At 40.3% G+C, this 19738-nt stretch overlaps 1 protein-coding gene across 8 annotated transcripts in view; it reads left to right on the top strand.

Moving 5' to 3' along the window:
* Positions 1-19738, top strand: part of EBF1 (EBF transcription factor 1) — a 265262-nt gene that overhangs the window by 205208 nt on the left and 40316 nt on the right. The window lies entirely within an intron of this gene.

The following is a 19738-nucleotide window of genomic DNA, read 5'->3' as shown; positions in this document are numbered from 1 at the left end:
CCAGGAGGGGAGAGGAAGGAGGGAAACAGATACTCCAGTTCTTACCAAACAAAGAAAGTGTGCAAGCACAAGGAGCCAGACACACAAACCTGCCTTGAGAAGGATCCTGCTAAACTTCTCCATCTCATGCTGTCCTGCAGGTGTTGCAAGGGTTCCAAGCCTGTTTGCCAGCCCATCTCACCATAACTCACTTGTCTCTGGCTTCCAGGGAGCCCAAGTAGCTTTCAGCCCAGTCAGTGCTGCAGACACAGCAACTTGCAGTGTGCTTTGGGGTGGTCTCCCACACTGGACACCACTAAGTTGAGTGATTTGGCCTCAAAAAAACTAACCAAAAACCCCCACTCTGGAACACTGCAGGTGCTGTCAGTGTCAAACAACTCTCAGTAGTTATAAGAATGGCCTGGGAAGTAAATCAAGTAGCAGCCTAACTTTTTAAAAAGGATGTGTGTCGTTGGTTCCTCTGAGGGTGTGTGCTACAGGAATTAGCAGCTTTGCCCTGGTCTTGATGTGCTTTTAATGCACTTGGTGTTGTTCACATCTACAGAAAGGACTGTGCTGGAGCTGTTTGCCTGAACTGTGCTTCAGCACAACCCAGTACAAATCATTTCCTCATCCTCAATTGCCCTTGGAACTTTAGGATATATCATAAATACTTGTGACTAAGGCATTCTGAGTTCCACTGGGCTCACACATTGCTCCAACTCTCAGTGTACACACAGGGACTTGAGACAGAGTAGAGAATTCTGTGCTCCAGCTGGGCAGGAAACTCTCATTTGAATTTTGTCAATACTAAGCAAGTTGAACAAAGGTGCCTTATATTCTTTCTTGTCTTTTTCAAATACCCTCTCCCCTAGATGAGATTATTCACTGGATTTCTTTAAACTGACTCTTAAAATTCTCACATATTGCCCTGCTGGCTGAGCAGCAGGCACTTGTGGAAGCTGTGTGTGTGTTTATTTGGGAGCATTATGATTTCAGCAATGCGTGGGAAATCCATATATTGGACAATAACACACCATATAAAAAAATTAATTAGAGTTTTGAATGTGTTGGAAGAAAAGGAATAGCAAAGGTCAAATTGATGGTGTGAACCATGACAGGAGGGTGTTGCCCAGAGCTTTGGGCTGTTTGAGGGGAATCCTTTCCCTTTCATGAGGTTGTGCTCTCCTGCCTGTTGTCACCCCACTGGGGTGGCTGCCCCTGGGGCTGGTGAAATGGCAGGTGTGGATATGGAAGGGAAAAAAAAGGGCAAATCTGCTCCCCTTAACTTTGCAAAGAAATTTTTGATGACTTTAAATGTAAAAATGGGCTGAACCCATTTTGGGGTTGCTTTTCAGATCATCATTAATTAGCTTTTCCAGTGAAAAGGAGGGCAGCAGTTTAGCTTGTCTGCCCAGAAGCAGATGGCTGAATGTGGAAATAAAGTGTCCCAGTAGGGAGAGTATTTCCATGTATGCATTTTCTGGTTGGTGTTTAAAACACAGTATTTTTCATCCAGTAAATGGAAGTTATGAAATACTAAACAATAATGATAAAATCAAAGGTGATCCAGTCCATTCTCTCATGCAGTCACTTACAGAGGTACAATAGATACAGAAAAGGTGTTGTGACTGAAATCCTACCTCACACAATTTGCATTTTCCTTTTAGGCCCAGCCTGAAATTAAATGTAGCTTTTTAAAAAGGACTAAATGAAACTAAAATAAAAACAATTAATGCATCCTGACCTTCAGAAGTGCCTTCCAGCCCTTTAAACAAAATGCAGGTTCAGTACATGCCTGCCGATTAGTTTTAGTTAATTGAAAATTATAGGATTGACCCAAGAGGAAAATTTTGTTTGCACTCCAATCACTTTTACAAATTAAGGAAAATTACCACAATTTTGTTTAGCTAAGGTTTCACACTGAGTTCACGAAATTAGCTCAGCCATCCCAACAAAGTCAGCACTTTGTTAGTGAGCACTAGAAAAAAACTAATAGTCTATGGTGTGTACAAACGAAGCATAGAAAAAGCTATGATGCTTTAGAGAACTAGGCCAAGTGGTTTTAATTAGGATTATTGGTTCATTGTAAGTTTTGAAGAACAATCAAACTAGCAGATTAGCTGTTTCTTTTAAAGCTAGAATTTCTTGCCATTCATTTTTCCCATGAGAACTTGTTTTAACTCCCACATAGCACTATTTTTTTTCTTTTTTTTTTTTTTTTCCTTTTCCTTTTTTTTTTTTTTTTTTTTAACAAGGCCTGCAGGAAATGGACCAATTGGAAGTTGGGATACAGTAACATTCCCCAGCATCACTCCAGCCGATGGGAGTTTTTCACAATGTTCTTCAGTGAACTCAGTGTTCTGGAACATATTACAAAACCACAGAGGCCAAATGTTTTCTCAGAGGAGTTTGGCCTCTGTTTTTGGCCGAAAACATTTCAGCATCACTTGCTGCTTATTTACCCTGCTATTAGGAACAAGAAAAGGGGAGAGCAGCAAAAGCAGGGGGGAGAAGCAAAAGAGAGGGTGTGTGAGAGGGAGAGAACGAGACCTGGGGTTTGTGGGCGGTGCAGGAGTTGATCAAGCGTAGTTTCCTTTCTGGTGAGAATGTCCCTGCTCGTTAATGGTCCCATTTTGTGGTCAGGTCTCATTTAGAAGAAATTATTTTTAATCAGTGTTCAACAAAATATCCCCTCAAGCCACCTGGCTGTAAACTGTTTTTTTTCTTACTGTTAAGTAGTTAAGTTCTCAGAAGAAAATACCCAGTGACCCATTAATTTTAGCCTTTTTTTCCTCTTTAACTGCAAATAACTTAGTAACATGATCTCTAAGTAGCCCATGTGCCATCTAGGAATCAAGGTCACATATATACAGAAAAATCCTGGCTTTTGTGAGTGTTTCTGAAAGAAATAAACCAGTGTCACCCTGTGCTTACAAGAAAACATAAGTTTTTTATTTTCCATCTGCAGAGCGAGCCATTAGCATGCACTTAGAGAGCAATTATTTCTTAGATTTTAAGCTTTGACATTCCTGAGAGAATGTTATCAGAAACACAGAAATCTGAATGCACCTTGAATGTGTGCTCATTTTGGAATAATATTAAAAATCCATATTACAAATAGAAATACCCAGACATGCTGTGGCACTGCTCATCTCTAAGTCTCTTGTGGCACTGGAGAGCACTGAATGAATTCAGCTTTGTGTCACAACTTGGGAGTCAAGTGGGTGTCACTACCATTATTTTAGGACTGGAGAGACTGAGATAAAGGAAGAGATTAAAGGTACAAATCCATAGGTAGTTTGGCAAGGTGACTCAGGGCATATATGGTCGACTTAAATAAGAAACGAGAGTTGGCCCAAATTTGTGATAGCCAGACAGGCCTTTGAGATTTTTTTGGGTTTGTTTTAATTTTAAAAAATTGATGCACCATGGACAACATGAATTTCACAGATGACTTTTGCAGTGGTACTAAGCTGCAAGATTTGAGTGGGGCTGCATGACTGTAAGTGAGATGAGAATTTATCTCACTGCATATTGGAAAGGACATATGGAGGGTCCATAAAAATGCATTATGCTGTGTCTTCTACCACCTGCTCAGTTTAAGATTTTATGCTTTTTTTTTTCCCAAAACAGAGCAAAGGACTTCCTAGGGGCCAGAAGTACAGAGCTGTGTCACTGAGGTTGTGTGCAACACGGGTTAATTCAGATTCTTGGCTGAGCAGTACCCCAAACACTGCTCCTCCTTTTGGCAATGGGTTACATGCTTGGATTCAGGTTGGAATTTAGGGACCATTTTAATTTGCTCCAAGAGGAGCAGGCAAGTCCCCCATGGGCCTTGTGGGGTTTGTTGTGAGCTCTGGGGTGGGATGTGTCTCTGCAAGTGCTGCTGATGGGAATGGCTGGATGGAGGATGAGTGTGGGCACACAGGGCTGGGAACAACCCCCCTCTGTCCTGCAGGGTAACTGTGGCAAAGGCTGAGCAGCACAGAGTGGACACTGCCAGGAGTGAGCAGTGTTTGTGTTGCACTGTTAGGCCACTGTGTGTAGGGAGATGTGGAAATCCTGGTGCTGTGGAGGTCAGGATATTCACAGAATTTCTGGGAAACTGCGTCCGTCTCTGAAATGTCACAGGGCTTCTCAGGGAGCTTTTCACTCCCCTGTTTGCTACAAAGAAGAAATGGTCTCGTGGAAAATTCTTCTGAAAATATTTGAGTCTGTGTACAAAGGGGAAAGGCCTTGCAGATCACCGATTATTTGGGTAGCATTTCCAAAAGTCTCTGTTTTAGGTGATTTAATTTTCAGATTTTTAATTTTAGATGGTTTTATTCACAGAAGCACAGGAGTAGTTGTCTTCTGAGAATCCTTTTTATTTTCATTTTTTTTAAAGTCAAATGCCTTCAAGAGTAAGAGAATAAAAACTATCTGTTACCATCTAAAACTCCAGTCCATGGTCCTGGCAGCAGAGGTTGGAGTCACATAGAGAGATCTGGTCAGAATTGGAACCATTTAAAAGCTGATCTTGAGTCCCTTGAATTTCCAACCTGATAAATTTCAGTTATTTCCTTTGCTAATAATTTCCAACCTGATAAATTTCAGTTATTTCCTTTGGAGAATTTTCTCTTTTCAAGAAAGCACCAATAACTAAGTTCAAAAGGTACATAATCAATGAAAAGTCAGTTTTCAGAATGGAGAGTTCTGGAGTTTGTAGACTAGAGAAAAGAACATTAACAAAAAGAGGAAAAAGAAGTGATGATAAGAGACAGACTGGCTGTCAAGAAGTTCCCGTAGCCCCACTGGAGCTTTTCTTGATCCTTGCAGACTGGAGTTTGACCCTTACACCAGCTAACCTTGGCCATAGCTGTGTGACTGTTAGTTCCTGGGAAATGTTAAAACCCAGTGGCAGTTATTCTTAAAATCAGTAATCCACAACCTCATTTAGTTTTACAATGCCTCATTCATGTGTGTTTATTATTAAATCATGAGCACTTAAATAACTGATTAGTATAAATCAGGAGAGAAGGCCACCATCAACAGAACAATAAAAATAAAAGAAAAAATCCAGCATGTCTGATGCTGTCTCAGGTTTTATCCTGATGTGTTTATAAAATTCTTCAATCTCAAAGATATGAGGATCATTAAGCTGAAATGAAATATAGAGCACATCACTTCTCCAGAAGAGTGACCAGCTATGAGATCTGGTAGCTAGCAAATGAATGCCATTTGTTTTTAACAGCAGTTTCTATCTGCCTTTCACTAGTAAATATTAATAGTGGTGGCAGAATAAAAAGTATCAGATGTCTTGAAGTTAAATAGTCAGAAAGTGCTGGAGAAGAACAGAAAAAAAAAAATCCTTCAGTGCAAAGAAATATAAGAAGTTTAAAGTAAGAGCTGTCTGTTCTGAAGAGCAGGAGAGCCCTGTGCTGCAGGTTACCCTGTGCTTTGGATGCTCCATAGAAAATCTGTTCCTCATCTCAGAGATGCTCTATGGATGAGGAAAATGAGATGGTAAATCCTTTCTCTAGAGCACAATCAAGTGAGGATGAATGAAAACAAACCTTTGTAAACGTAAACTTTTACCGGGGGATTTAATTAATTCCTCTGGAAACAAGAAAAAAAAAAGAGAAAACTTCTAACAACTATTTAAAAAATATCCTAATGCAGATTTTATCTCACTGTGCCAAGTGTTCCTTCCCAAGTGGAGCCATGGGGACTCCAGAGGTGTTTGCCACGGTCCCTGAAGGACTCATGGCACCACAGCTGGGTCCAGGAGCCTGCAGGGAAAACAAGGGTGGGGCTGGTGCAGTCCCTCCCTCCAGGCCCCCATCAGCGATGTGAGCTGGGTGTTACCTGCCCTTCAGGACAAGAGCTGCTCTCAGGAAATCTCTGTTTGAGGCTAAGCTTGAACCTTTGTAATGTTCCAGTCCATTAACTGAGTCAGTCACCTGCCCTGCCTGGAAACTGTGAGGGGGGGGGAAAATAATGGCTGCAATTGTTTTGGAACAAGATTTTTTAAGTGAAATAATTTCAGTGTTTACTATTTTGGTGGTGGTTTCAGGTGTTAATGTTGTTACCAAAATATTTGTTTTGAAGCTTGTAAGGACATGCTCAGTAGAGTGAAGTGTGGAGAGTTAGCAGGGTAGAATATTATCAATATTAGGGTGGTTGGTTTGGTTTGCAGAGTCTGGAAAGAAAGATGGGAGAAATCCTAATTGATTGCAGGGAGGGGATGGTGGAGGTAAATTGGAAAATCCCTATTATATGCTAATAATACCAGAACCCTCATATCCTTGGTATTTCTTAAACACTGGTAGCACCATAACACCCTGGAAAAAACTCCCACTGAAAGTGTGCAGGGTACCTGTAGGACAGCTTCAAAATGAAAGCAATTACAGCAACCGTCAGAATAAAGCTGGCTGTGAAGGAAACATATTATTTTGCATATTTTATGTATACACTCTCCAAGAAATATGACCTTTATTTTCTAGTTAGAGGGAAGTGCAATCAGACTCTACGCAGCAAAGGGTAGCTGGATCATTAAAAAGAATATTTTCTCTGATATTAGAAGTCTAAATGGGCACCAGTCCTTATTCACAACCTTGGCTGTTTCTGTCTGCCCTGAGTTAATAAGTGATAAGGCCAAAAGAGAAATAAATCACTGAAGTCCCTGTCCAAAGAAAACATATTGACTACAGCCAAGCAAATAACAGCCCATAACCAATGGTCCCATTCATCATTCATGTAATAGGGATATAAAGTATTTTCTACCTATGAAACCATGGAGTAGGAAAAAGCCTGATAAGCCCCCAATCTAAACTATGTGATTTGATTATTAGAGGACATGAACTGTTTGTCACATACCTTTAATCTTTAAGATGTGTTGCCATTTCTAAACTATAAATTTGTGGTAAAGGATTAGAAAGCTATTAACAATAAAGGTATAAAATAGACTTTATAAAGATTCCTGCAATTGTCATGCAACCCCGTAGACCCTTGGAACCTTAGCCCATTGAATATGATATAACATTGTTATCTGACCTTTAGAGCCAATAAACCATTTTTTTGCTTTTTAAATTCCAGACTTCATGATAAATTAACCCTCTGGATTCACAAAATAAGCCTTTTAAATTATTTTCTTTATCCCCACCCCAATACCTTTAAATTTTCATACCTTTGCTTCAAAACTCTTATTCCAGACTGAAATTGTTAATCTTTTTTATTATCCTTTTATCCTCATGTCACTTAATGAGATATTATTCCCTCCTTTAAAAAAAAAAAAAAAAAAAAAAAAGGCCAATATAACAGGGATCTGAGATGAATTTCTAAAAAGTCTGCATTGTACTTTGTTTCTGCAGAGGGCTTCACTGTCTTTAATGTCTGGGTATCCAGGTTAGACAAAAACCATAGAAATGGGCAGTTTAGAGTGGCAGCAGAGGCTGAACTGATCACATTAATCTATTTTGATGCTGTGTGCTAAGAAGAGGGACAAGGCACTGTCTCTTTGCTGCTCCAGGAAGCAGAATCCTCAACTACTTGTTGCCACTGACGTGATTAATAGACTGGAAATTCTGGCTTCCTCATGGGAATGCATGTACTTAACTCACCCTTCCTGCCCTTCTCGTGGGGTGCAGCATGTTTTGGTTTCTGCTGGAATGGTGGGCAGGATTTGCTGTGGTTGAAGAGTGGCCAAGCTGTGGCCGGGCTCTCAGAGGTGCCCACGCTGGCTCTGGAGAGGGCATCAGGAGCTGAATTTAGTGCACAGCTGCCTGAGGAATGTTCTCACACAGCACTGCCTGCCAAGGAGTCTCCTTAAGATGTGCCTAATCCTTTGAGGTGCTCGTTAGTGAGGGCTCATTTTGCTGAGGCATTTTGTTTCACGAGTGCCCAGCTCTGGGATGTGCTCATTGTTCCCCTGAGGCAGGACTGGGGCAGCCTCGCTCCTTCTGCTTGTACCAGCATCCCTACACAGCCAGCAGTGCTTATCTAGCCTGGTTAGAGCTTCTGACAGCAGGGACTACAGAGAAGATGTGCCTCAATATAGCCCATGTCTACAGATTCAGGCTTTTTTTGTTAATATATAGATAAAAGGAAAATCTTGTACTTGTAGCCTTTCATCTCAGTGGATGCAAGAGCAATTTATTGCATGGAGTGTGAAGTTCTTTGTACTTTTCTGCTATCTTGCAAGAACTCACACAGACTCTTCTGCTTAGTTATGAAGATATCAAGTGCATAAGTGATGTGGTCTGCCCTGGTGACTGGATAGAGATGTTGGAAACAGTTTAATCACGCTGTGACAAAACTCAATCCTGGCAGCTTCTCAGGCTGCCCCAAAACTCTGCAGAGCTGCCTCCTGGCACAGGTTACAGTGTCTATCCTGCCTTTATTAGAAGTTATTTTGAGCACTTTTGTATGAAACTTTGCAGTGCAGGCAGGCCCTGTGGGCTGCCGAGCTGCTGTGCTGGTGACACCACAGGAGCCAGCTCAGAAAGGAGCTGTACCCACGGTGTTTTAAGTTGTGTGAGACATGTGGCAGTGGGCCACATTTATTTCATGATAGTGGCTGGCTAATGTCTTAGAGAAAGCAGAATTTCCTTGAAGATTCAATCTGCACAAAAGTTTCAGCAATCTCAATGAGCTTCCCCGGGACCTCCTGGCAGGTCACTGTCATTGCCCAGCCGCTGCTGTTGCTGAGGGACAACCTTGTGGTGCTAAAACTCCTACATTTTGTTGTACATTAAAAAAAAATAAATCTCAAGCTTGATTGTTTAAAGTCTGCATCTAACTGTATAACCTTCACTGAAAGGAGTTTTGCCATTGGATCTTGCCCTGGTCTGTTGAGAGCAGTTAATTAAGAAGTTTAAAACCATCATGCCTTAATCCTGCCAAGCCAAGCATATGCAGACGTTTATTCCACAAGGTAGGACAGAAGTTATTTGATATATTAGAACACCGGCATATTAGCATGATGTAAATTAGGCTGTGCTTTTGCACAGCTATTTTGAAGGGACTTCTTCCATTGCACACCAAACTTGACTGCCCAGGACCAGGGAGTTCATGGCAATTTATACCTTAGGGAGATGAGTGTGAGCCATCCAGGCAGTATCACAATAGAGTCTGCATTTGGGTAGTTGCTTATGAAGATCTGCAGTCTTGCACAGTTTGCCCTAAGGTATTTGCATGCCATACCTACTGTTTTTTCATCTCTCAATGTCTTTAACTTCTGTCATCTCCCTTCCCTCCCAAATATGATTTTTCTTCTTTTTCCTGTTGCCATAAATTGTGGTTAACCTCTATGCTTGAAGAGTTGTGGACTTCAACTGCTGTTGGATAGCACCAGGTGCCAGTGTTGGTGGTTAAAAAAAGGAAAACCCACACCCAGCAGACAGAGAGTTAATAAAAACCCATCCAAATCACACACAAACAGCAAATCTAAAACAACCCAACCAAAAAAAAACACAGAGAGAAACACCACACAAGTAGCTAAATATGGCATTTTTTAGGACCCCATGGGACAGAAAACACATATGGCATTTAAGATATTGTAACAGCCATCTAGTAAAAATACGTTTGTTAAAACAGAAATTGGTGCTAAACTTTCCGTTTTAAATCTGTGAAGATTACAGAACAAAATTGGGATACCTATGAAAAATTGTGAAATTTGATGTCCCTTTTTATCATTACAGCATCTTCAGGGTGGGTTTTATCCCTTTTCAACATTATGAGACCCTCTTATATCTTATACAAATGTAGTGAGCTCCTTGGAGCTCTGGGTCTGAAACCCCCTGGGCTGTCAGATGTCATTGAAGATGTGGGGGAATCATCAGGAAACTTTGTTCTTTACCTGCATATGGGCCCAGAACAACTTCTCAAATAAGAACTTGTTTGGCTGGTGCTGGGTGAGAAGGGTTTCACCCTCAGTGCCCCTCATGCCAGGTGCTGTGTAAGAAAGTAACTATTACCCCAAATATTGCAATTACTGAAATACATCTACTTATTGTCACCTTTTTCTTTTGTTCTCTTTTTCTCCTATCTTATACCCAATTCCCAGCTTTCAGGATAGTTTCTGTAGAAGGCTACAACTCATTGAACAAAAATACGTCGTTTGTGTGCTCAGGCAGTTCCAGCAGCAAGCTTATATTTGTAAAAATGAAAGGCAAGATTTTGCTGCCAGAAGTGACCATGAATTCACATGGAAAGGTTACTTCTGCTGGGGAAATATTTTTTCCAAATGTAGATCTCTGACTGTTTTCGCCACTCCAAAAAGAATTCTCCCTGAAGTTCACAGGCATGTTGTGTACAGCTACTAGAAATAGCCGTGGCATTGCTGTTCCAAAAAACAGGTCTTCAAGTGACCATCATACTGAAAACAATAATATTTTTTTCTACAGGTTTTTAATTTTGAGGTACTTTTTACTCCCTTAAATCCTGCATTAAACTGTGCATGTCAGTTGTTTAAAAGGATGAGACTGAGTCATGCCTCACCTATTTGCCTGGGATTTTTCCTGGGTGTTATTGATAGAGGAGCTCCCAGCACAGGCCTGGCTGGCCAGGGACAGGAACAAGAACCTGAACCAGGTATCTTTTTTCTAGGATGAAGAATATAGTTCAGATTTCCCAAAGCCTGCACCTCCTTTCCTCACCAAAACTGCTCATCCTCATTGCTTGCAAGTTCTGTTAAAAAGAGAAATGAACCCTCTTTAAATTGGGGCCTAAGGGAAAGGATGGAAATGACCCCCCTCCCCTCTCCAATTTCCCCCATTAGACTTTTTTTTCACAGATGTTCATGCTGATTAGAGCTGGGAAATAAGGGTATTTCTGTAGACCATGAATATTCATTTGTGTTTTGGCAATGAATTTCCTTCAGTTTCCCTGTAGTGTTTTGCTCCCTGTGAATGTTTGAACAAGGGAGTTTGCTGAAACAATCCTGTCTGAGAAAAACTCAGAGTGTGCTATGGAAAGTGAATTTTCCATAGTGTTTGCCTGGACAAAACTCACTGTTGGTTGTTAAGAAATTTTACTGAAAAGCAGCAAAGACACAGGTGAGGTGGTGCCTTTGCTGAACATATAAATGTAGAATTTAAGTTTAAAAATTGTAATAATCCGCTCTGTAATTATCCATCAATAAGGGTAAGGCTAGTCAGAAAAACTGTTTGAGAGATTCTTTAATTAAACAGAATAATTGAAGAAAAATATCTCTTTGGATAGTCACTGACTGGGAATAATTAGTTGTAAATTATTTGCTCCACTGTAGTACTGATGCCCAGTCCAAAGCTGGACTTGCTTCTTGAGGGGTCTGTGATGCCTAATTAGACCAAATGGATCTGAGCAGAAATCTATACCATTTATAGTAGAAAATCCCAGAGATTTTTTTTCTTCTTGATTTTTCCTTTTAAAAATTTTAAAGTGTTATAAAACATTAAATGGAGATTACTGTACCTCCTACTGCTCGATCTTGTAATCCTGCAGTAAATGTGAGGATAGAAATTGCAGCTGAAGTGTAGGGAAGAGCCAGGATCCTGCACTGCAGTCCATGAGCAGCCAGGCCAGGCAGACTGCATGCAAGAATTTGGCAGAATTCCTCCAGCTCCAGTGGGAATCTGCATTTTCCTTTCAAATTGTACCATTTTGGTGCTTGGGATCACCCAAAATTATTTTTTGTGTAGCAACTTAATACTTACCCAGTGTGATCTGTGGAATAATGTACACAATTTTACAATAACTATGTAATTAACTCACTTTGCTACTCCCCTCTCCAGGGAAACTCATGCTTCTATTAATGCTATTAGGAAGGTCCTATGCACAGAACAAAGAAAGTGGTGCAGCAGATGAGTTAACATGATTTGATTTGCAGATGCTTTAAACACTTAGCAGGAGACAGCTACGGAAGCTAATTAAATCACTCTAAGGTGCACAGGATTATCTGCTTTGTAAGAAACAATTTCAGTGAATTATGGTCGCCCTTTAGCTGAGGGGAAGTAAAAAGCATATTTGTTTGGAATTAAATTTCCCACGCAAAATGCCCATCAGGCCTCTCCTTCCCTGGGTTTCTGAAAGAGCCTTCTTTTGGAGCCAGCATTTTCTAGGAACCTGGATTTTCATTTTGTGAGCGTGGTGCTGCTTCCAACTTTCTTACGTAAAAATTTTCCTACTTAGCTATTGATTAGGATCTGCCTTTAAGCAGTGTCTGGAGTAAAAAATCGTGTTGGTACATTCACTACCTCTCAGATACTGCATCTTATTTAGTGTACCGGAATTCCCAGTTTAAAGTAATCACAAAATTTATGGAGAAACGGATAAAAAAGGTTGTAAAATATCGATTTGGGGAAAATAATAACACAACTCATCTATAATAAGAAGAAAAATGAAGCAATAATTCAGGTGTATTGAACGGGCTGCTGCTGGAAGTATTGATCCGGTGCTTTAGTGTGCAACATCGCACCTAACACTGCAATGAAAGAACAGCACTGCATTCCCCTGCTCATTATTTCCCAGACACTATTGCCTTGTTACACAGATCCCACAGAGCCTGGAATGCCAGCAGGGAAAGAGAGGAACCCCCCAAATAACCACAAACCTTAATATCTTAATGTTACAACAGCACACAGACATTTTGCTCCCGTGCTTCTCTTGAGGCAACCTTGGAGTTTGGCTTTGCTTGTTTTGCTCTTTGCTGTATCTCATACTGCCCATGGTCTGTATAAATGGCGCCCTTCTGCTGCCTCTTGATAGCACAAAATTAGCAATGGTGTCATTGAGGAAACACACTTCCCTTAAATATATTGAACTTTCAGGATCCTCGTGTAAAAATTCCCGATCTCGTTGCAGCGTTTCCTTATTGTGGCAATAAGCAAAAGTTGAAAATAGGACAGCAAAGGTCAGTGGAATTTTAAAATAAGCACCCCGACATTTCCACAGCATTAAGCTCCATCATGCAACATTGCATTTCTGTTTATCTGCTGACATCTGCAGAGGTACCACACTTGATTGTTTGGCATAAATAATTTAGCAGCGAGAATTTTACAATGAGCACAGATAAGATTTACCTATAAAATGAAAAAAAGGAAATAATTAAGGAGAAATTGTGTGGGTTAAAAAAACCCAGTGAAGTCCTGTAAGAGGGCAACATTTTAGCACTTGTGGAGGCAAAGGTGCATCCTGCTCTGTGAGGAAGCTGCTCTGTATGTGCTGCAAACTTACTGCATCCCATGATCATTATCTAGAAATAGGAGCCAGACCAGATGATCACGTTCTGAACAGATCAGGCCTCCTGCAAATTTCAGCCAACATTGATCTGCAGGATTTGCTCTGGATCCTCAGCATTGTTGGGTTTTTCCTTTCCCCCCCCTTTAATCCATACAGCAAGGGGGGCAGAGTGAGGCAGGCACTTCTGCTCAAGGAATGGGGGGAAGGGAGGAAAAATGAGAGGAAGAAAATAATCTATGGCTGATGCAGAGGCCAAAGGAAATTGCTTTCTGTGAACTGCAGGGCCCTGCAGTGGGAGTTGAGCCACTGATGGCCGAGGTGCCTCTCCCAGAGCTCTCCCTCCATCCCTGTTTGCCCTGGCCTGAGGATGAGCTGTGGCTGCAGCCCTGGCAGGTTCCAGACCCTTTCATTTGCATATGGTGAGCAGAAAACGTGCAATTGTTTTTGTAACCCAAATAACATCTCTAGTTTAGAAGCCCTGGGGGAAAAATCCTTGTCAGGCTGAGCTGGCATGATGATAAATGGGTGAGGTTTGTGTCCTGGCTCTGTGGGGACACCTGGGGTGAACAAAACCCTTTTCTCTGGCACCCTGGGCATCTCCACTTAGGAAGGGACAATTGCAATGGGAACAAGCTGCTGTTGCCTCTGAAGGAGGTAGGACCTGGCATTTCCATTCACTGGAAGAATTCTTTTCTTGTGCATTGAGGTGTTGGGGCTGGAGCATCTTTTTAAGGCGCTGGCAATGCCTGTGGGGTTTTTCTGCCTTTGGTGATTCCAGTCATAGGACATGTAGAAATTACATATCCTCTGAACAGAGAGAGACATAATTGTCCCAGGAAAATCCTGGGAAACTGTGTAGAAGCTGTAAGAAACTTAGAAGAAAAGAATTCAAGCAATTGTTATCTCCCGTTCTGTAACCATTGTTTATAGATATAGTTCTCCAGAGTATACTATTCATAATTCATAATTCACCAGTGTGAGAGAAAATTCCTAAAGCCAATCAAATGTTAAGACCACCATTGTTTCTATAAAAACTGTAGATTTCTAATAACAAAGTGTCTTTTCATGCCTTCTGATGATAGTCTCTGTATCACCTTTAGCTGTCTCTGATACCCCTTCAGTGATAAGGACAGACAGAAAATGTGTGTTAAATCTAACTCAGGAAACAACCATGGCATGGGGTGTCAGCAGAGTAGCTCATCAGTACATGTGTGTGTTTTTAGAAAACAGTTTGAGGTTTACAGTTATTGCCCAATCACATTTTTTTTACAGAAAAAAAGAGAAATTCCTGGGGATTTGTGTAATAAAGTCTAAAGCTGCATGAAATTCATCACAGATATTTTCTCAAATTTCTGCAGTAATTCCCTAATAACTTTTGTCCCTTTAGATTTTGCAAATTTGATAATTTGAATTTTTATGGAAGATGGGTTTTTCCCCCTGAAGTGCTAGTTATACTGCCAGATTTTTTTTTCTTAGGGAAATTGATTTTTTTCACATACACTTTGATAATGAAAATTTCTTTTTGCACTGAAACTCATTACAAATGTGTCACTTTTGTTTATTTCCTACTTGTTTTTCTCTATAAGCTCTGAGTATTTTTAAACATTTTAAAGAAAACTGATACAGGTTTTATATTTACATACATTTCAACATAATTTTCGCTGTATTTTTTGTTTAAAAAGATGTAAATCAATTGATATGCTTTAGGATTCAAGAGTATCCTTACATAGAAGCAGCCAAACAACTTGGAAGTCAAGGAAGCTCTTTAGGTTACTTAAGTGCTTGATTAAATTAAGAATCTAATTGTCAACCACTGCACATTTTCATGGGATTATTCTAAGATTCACAATACCTATAGACTTTCCAGTTTTGACTGCCTGACTACAGGCATTTAGGGGATTTCCCATCTTGTATTTTAATCTCCACCCCCATTTCAGGGCTGTGCTGACCAATAGCTTTGGTTTGCCTTGGGTCACCTCCCTGTTCATCCTGAGTGAAGCCCCCTCATTTCTCTGCTGGCATCACTGACAGGATCCCCTCTCAACATTTGCTTGGTGCTGCCCTTACCTCCCCCAGGGCATCTTCCACCTCAAAAACTGCTCCTGGACCATTGCTGCAGAAGGGAATCTGGTCACCTTTAGTATGACTTAAGATCTTAATCAGTGTTCTGTAGTTGTAGGTGCAGGTACTGTGGGTAAAGCCACACACTGGTTTGAACCCCGTGTGCTTCTTGGGCAAAATCAATATTATCTCTGTCTCCTCTTGGCTTTCATTTCTGCTCTTATTTTGGTAGTTCCACCAAAGTATTTATCCAGTATTTATCCTTTTTAACGTGGCCCAAGCAGGGCTGCTTTGCACAGCATTTGGGTGGTTTTGGTACTGCTGGTAAAGGATTTTATGTACCCAGAGTTTCCTTGTTAGAGGCTTTCCTGTAACACGTGTCTGCTGCCTGAGTTCTTCTAAGCCCTACTCTGGTACAACAGAGGGGAGAAAGGCTACAGCAGTTTTTTTTGTGTTAAATTGCTCAGAGCTTATTTAGGTAAAGAATTACTCCTTGCTTTTCTTACTACATTACAGCTGCTTTTTTTGCAGTCATCTTTATTGAATTTTGAACTTTGTTATTCTGATGATGCTGAAAGACAAAGACACAAACTCCTCTCCCTAATTCACTCCAAAGAATGTACCATCTCTTTCTATGCTCTTGTTAAAACCCAATTGTGTGCAATTTGTAGGAAATTGAAACCACATTTTTCACTTAACTTTCCAAAATTAAAATTTATGAGGAAAAAGAAGCAATAAAGCAGTTACAATCTGGTCATCTATTATTATCTCTGTGGTTGGAGTAGTTCCACATTTGAAGAAAGTGACACCAAAAGTTTATCAAGCTTGTGTGTATCAGTAATTTCACTTCTCTTATTATTTCAAACCACAAGAACTGCTGAAGTTAGTGTTATGCACTTGGAAATTATCTTGGTGAAAAAGGACTTGGGTGATCTATAAAAACAAAGCTTTTCTTCTAACTGAGAAACACAGAGCAATATTCATTTTCCTTACTCATTCATTTCAGAATATTGATGTTAAAATAAATTTAACAAATTGTGCTCCTTAAGCTGATTTAACAGAACACGTTGTGAAAAAGCTGAATTTTCCTCTAGATCTATTTCTATGTATGTGTTTCCCATTATTCTTCAGCTTTTGCTTTTGCATTTCCCCTCTACTCTGAGAACAATGGGAATGACAGTCCAACACCAGGAATCTCGACTGCTCCAGCTCTAGAATGTTAGTGGCACTTGCTTTAGTTTTCTCATTTTGCCTTTTTTGTCTCTGAATTAAAATCAAGCCAAATGATGGATGCCCATTACAATCAATTGTTTCAGACAAGCCACCAAAAGTATTGTAGGATTCATTTACATTTAATCAAATTACACTTTATTTGCAATTCAGGGAAATGAGAACTCTGCAGTAAATCAAATATTTCCTCTCCAAGGGCCCCATTCAGCAGAAAATATCCGCAATCTTCCAAGCTGGTGCCTCAATGTATGGTAGCAAATCTTCCAGTGGGAGGAGAGCTTGTGCCAACAAACCTATTGCAGCCTCTGCAACAATTTTAGGGTTGTGGACACCTAAATATTTTCCAGTACAAATGCAGACCTTTGGACAATGAATTGTGCAGTGGCTTTAACCAGCTGACCACAGACTTGCACTTCTCTTGGCTCCCTTTCATGGGCCACCAAGAAACAGTTGCAGGAATTCTGGGGTCCAGGAGTTTTGTACGCCACAGGTTGGAAAATACTGCTTTTCCTCTGTGAAATGTTATGAAATGGGAAGTTAATGGCAGTCACTGAATATCATTTTTTGGGGGTGATCTTACATGTCTCCAAAAGCTTTCAGGATGACTAGGAATAAATTAAGAATACAAATACACTTTAAAAAAAACTTCAAATAGAATGAATTCTACTTGAAAGCATTAGTACAAGGATGGGCAGATACTAATTTTTACTCATTAGTGCCTTTTGAAGTTGAAAAGCTCCATGTGCTTGGAATAGGAGGTTATCACTGACTGACAGCTTCTTTCCTCTGCAGGTTACTACTGAAAAACTGTGCCCAACTCTTCTACCCTGCCCAGCACAGCACAGAGAAAGAAATTTTGAATTTTGTCCTTTGTGCTTATTTACTGACTTAGTTCACTAAAACTTGACTGATTGAAGGATCTCAATCCTGATGCCTCAGACAGTTCAAATTGCAGGTCCAGGCACTGGAGAGCAGCAGCTTTTCTTGCAGTGGCAAAAAAGCCTCTTTTGAGTCTCAGGCTTCCTTTTTGACCCTGTTACTTAAAGTCAGAATTTTAATTGCATTTCGAGACCTGAAAGTTCATTTAGGTGCCTGCTGGGATTTTTAAATAGGCATAGGTACCCAAATTTTATGGCTTTGTGGCTGTTTGTTCCCCAGCTCTGAAACTGAGAAATAATTCAGGGCTGCTATAAATTACAGGGAATGTATGATGTCAAATAATGTGGAAAGAGCTCTTATACTGAGGGGGAAATAAAACACTGAATAGGTTCACAACAAAGAGGGTGACTTCATTCTTGCTGGTGGAAATACATCTTCTTTGCTGGGGAAATATCCTGAAACTTAAGGTCTGCACAGCCATAATCTGATTAAAATACAGAGCTGAAAAATATTCTGACCAAATCATGTAATGTGTTCTTTAATCCAGTGAGATTTGAAAGCCTAAGAAATAATAAATAATGATTTGCATGCTTAGTAGTTGAATGTCATCAAAGTCAACCCTGAGTACTTTTTAAAGAGTACTTGAAACTAAAATCTGCCATCTGACATTTGCACCAGAGTTCAGTGGGTCAGTTTAGCTGATGGTGAATGCTGCCTATAGAATATTATAGGATTTCATATTATAAGAAACTTTAAACCAGAGTTGCATTTGTCCCACCTCTCCCTTTCTAATTATTTAATTTCAGAATATTTTAATGTTAAGAAAAGGTATTTTTTCTAGTTTTGTTCTAGGTGCCCAGGACATGGTGTATTTAGTTTCCTTTTATTTGTGTTTCAGTACTTCAGTTTTTACTTTATATTTGTGATAAAGCACTGAAATAGTAGTTTTTGAAGGGAACTGTGTTATGTTGCTGGTGTGGGGGGAATTGCAGAAGGAAAGGGAACAAAAGGAAATGACAGATAGAGCAGGTGAATCCCATGGGAGTTTTTTCCTTTTCTTTTGCTCTTTCACTTTTGTGTTGTGCAACAAGAAAAGTTTGGAAGAAAAAGGTGACATTGCATTTCCCTTTGCTTTTTAGAGAAAGCATCAGCCAGTTTGCATGTCCTAGAATAACTCTCATTGCTGTGTCTCCCGAGCTTCAGCTTGGGGGAGTGAGGATCCATCTGCTCCAGCAGGATGCACAGAACCTTATCAATGTCCATTTGTTGCTCAATCAGCTAAAATTTAGGTTTATTTTCAATAACTGCTTTTACCACTGTGTATCATGCACAGTTAGGGGAGAGACCACACAGAATGTAGAAATCAAAGTCAACACAGTGACAAAACCTCACTGGTGGGACTCTCCTCTCTTGAGAGACCTCTGAGGTGTGGTCACACCCCCTGGCTGTGCCCAGGCTCTGCAGGGATGGACTCAGCTGCCCATGGGCACACATGGGCTGTGCAGTACCAACACAGGGCCTTCAGTGCAAAACCAAAGTGATTTTCTCTGAAACCCAAGATATTGGACATTTCTGCAGTGCCATCCCTTTTCCTGTGTCCTGTTTGGTGACAGAAGGTGTCCTGACAGAGAGGATGGGCTTGGCATGCACAGGGGGTATTTGGGAGGAGGGAAATCTTCCCTGGAGCTGGGATACACTGCCCAGGAGAGCAGGAGGCAGAGATACCCCGGGGCAGTTGGGCAGGAGCTGGTTTGGAGCAGGAGCATCAGAGCATCCTCTGTGCACATTAATTAACTCTGGCAGCCAGGTGCTTAAAGCTTCACACACCCAGGGCCTCCTGAGTTTGCCTGTTTAAGCTCACTCTTGCATAGTGCTGATGGACCCAGAAATGTATTTATATCATTGCTTACTGCCTGGAAAGCTGCAAATCAGTTCCTGATAAATGTGCCACTTCCAGCAAGATTAATGCTAAATTCCTCCTTTTAGAGCAGCAATTTGCAAATTGCTAAATTAGATTTTAACATTCGAATACTCTTTTTTCATGTCACACTTGCAGTATCTTTGTTTTTATCACCTGATGATACTGTTTGTGTTGGTATTGAACTTTGAGGCATATTAATACAATACACATAGATTTTGGTGGCAATTTTTTTTGACAACAGTTCTTATGAAATCTACTAGGAAAAAATTGTGCAAAATAATGTAATCTATTACAGGAGGTTTGCTTTTGTTTTGAATTGGATTGAAAGCAGATATTTGTTTTATACTAGAGAAAATAGCAATACTATGCTACTTGGAAGGTATTTTATTGATAACTTCAGAGCTGAGTTCTGAATTTTCCTATAGACTGCCAATAATATCTAGAAAATTAGGAAATAAGTACTAG

This window comes from Melospiza melodia, chromosome 14 (assembly GCF_035770615.1).
Source record: "Melospiza melodia melodia isolate bMelMel2 chromosome 14, bMelMel2.pri, whole genome shotgun sequence".
Classification (NCBI taxonomy): Eukaryota; Metazoa; Chordata; class Aves; order Passeriformes; family Passerellidae; genus Melospiza; species Melospiza melodia.
Note: the sequence above shows the minus strand (reverse complement) of the source record. Positions and strands in the feature narration are given on the sequence as shown.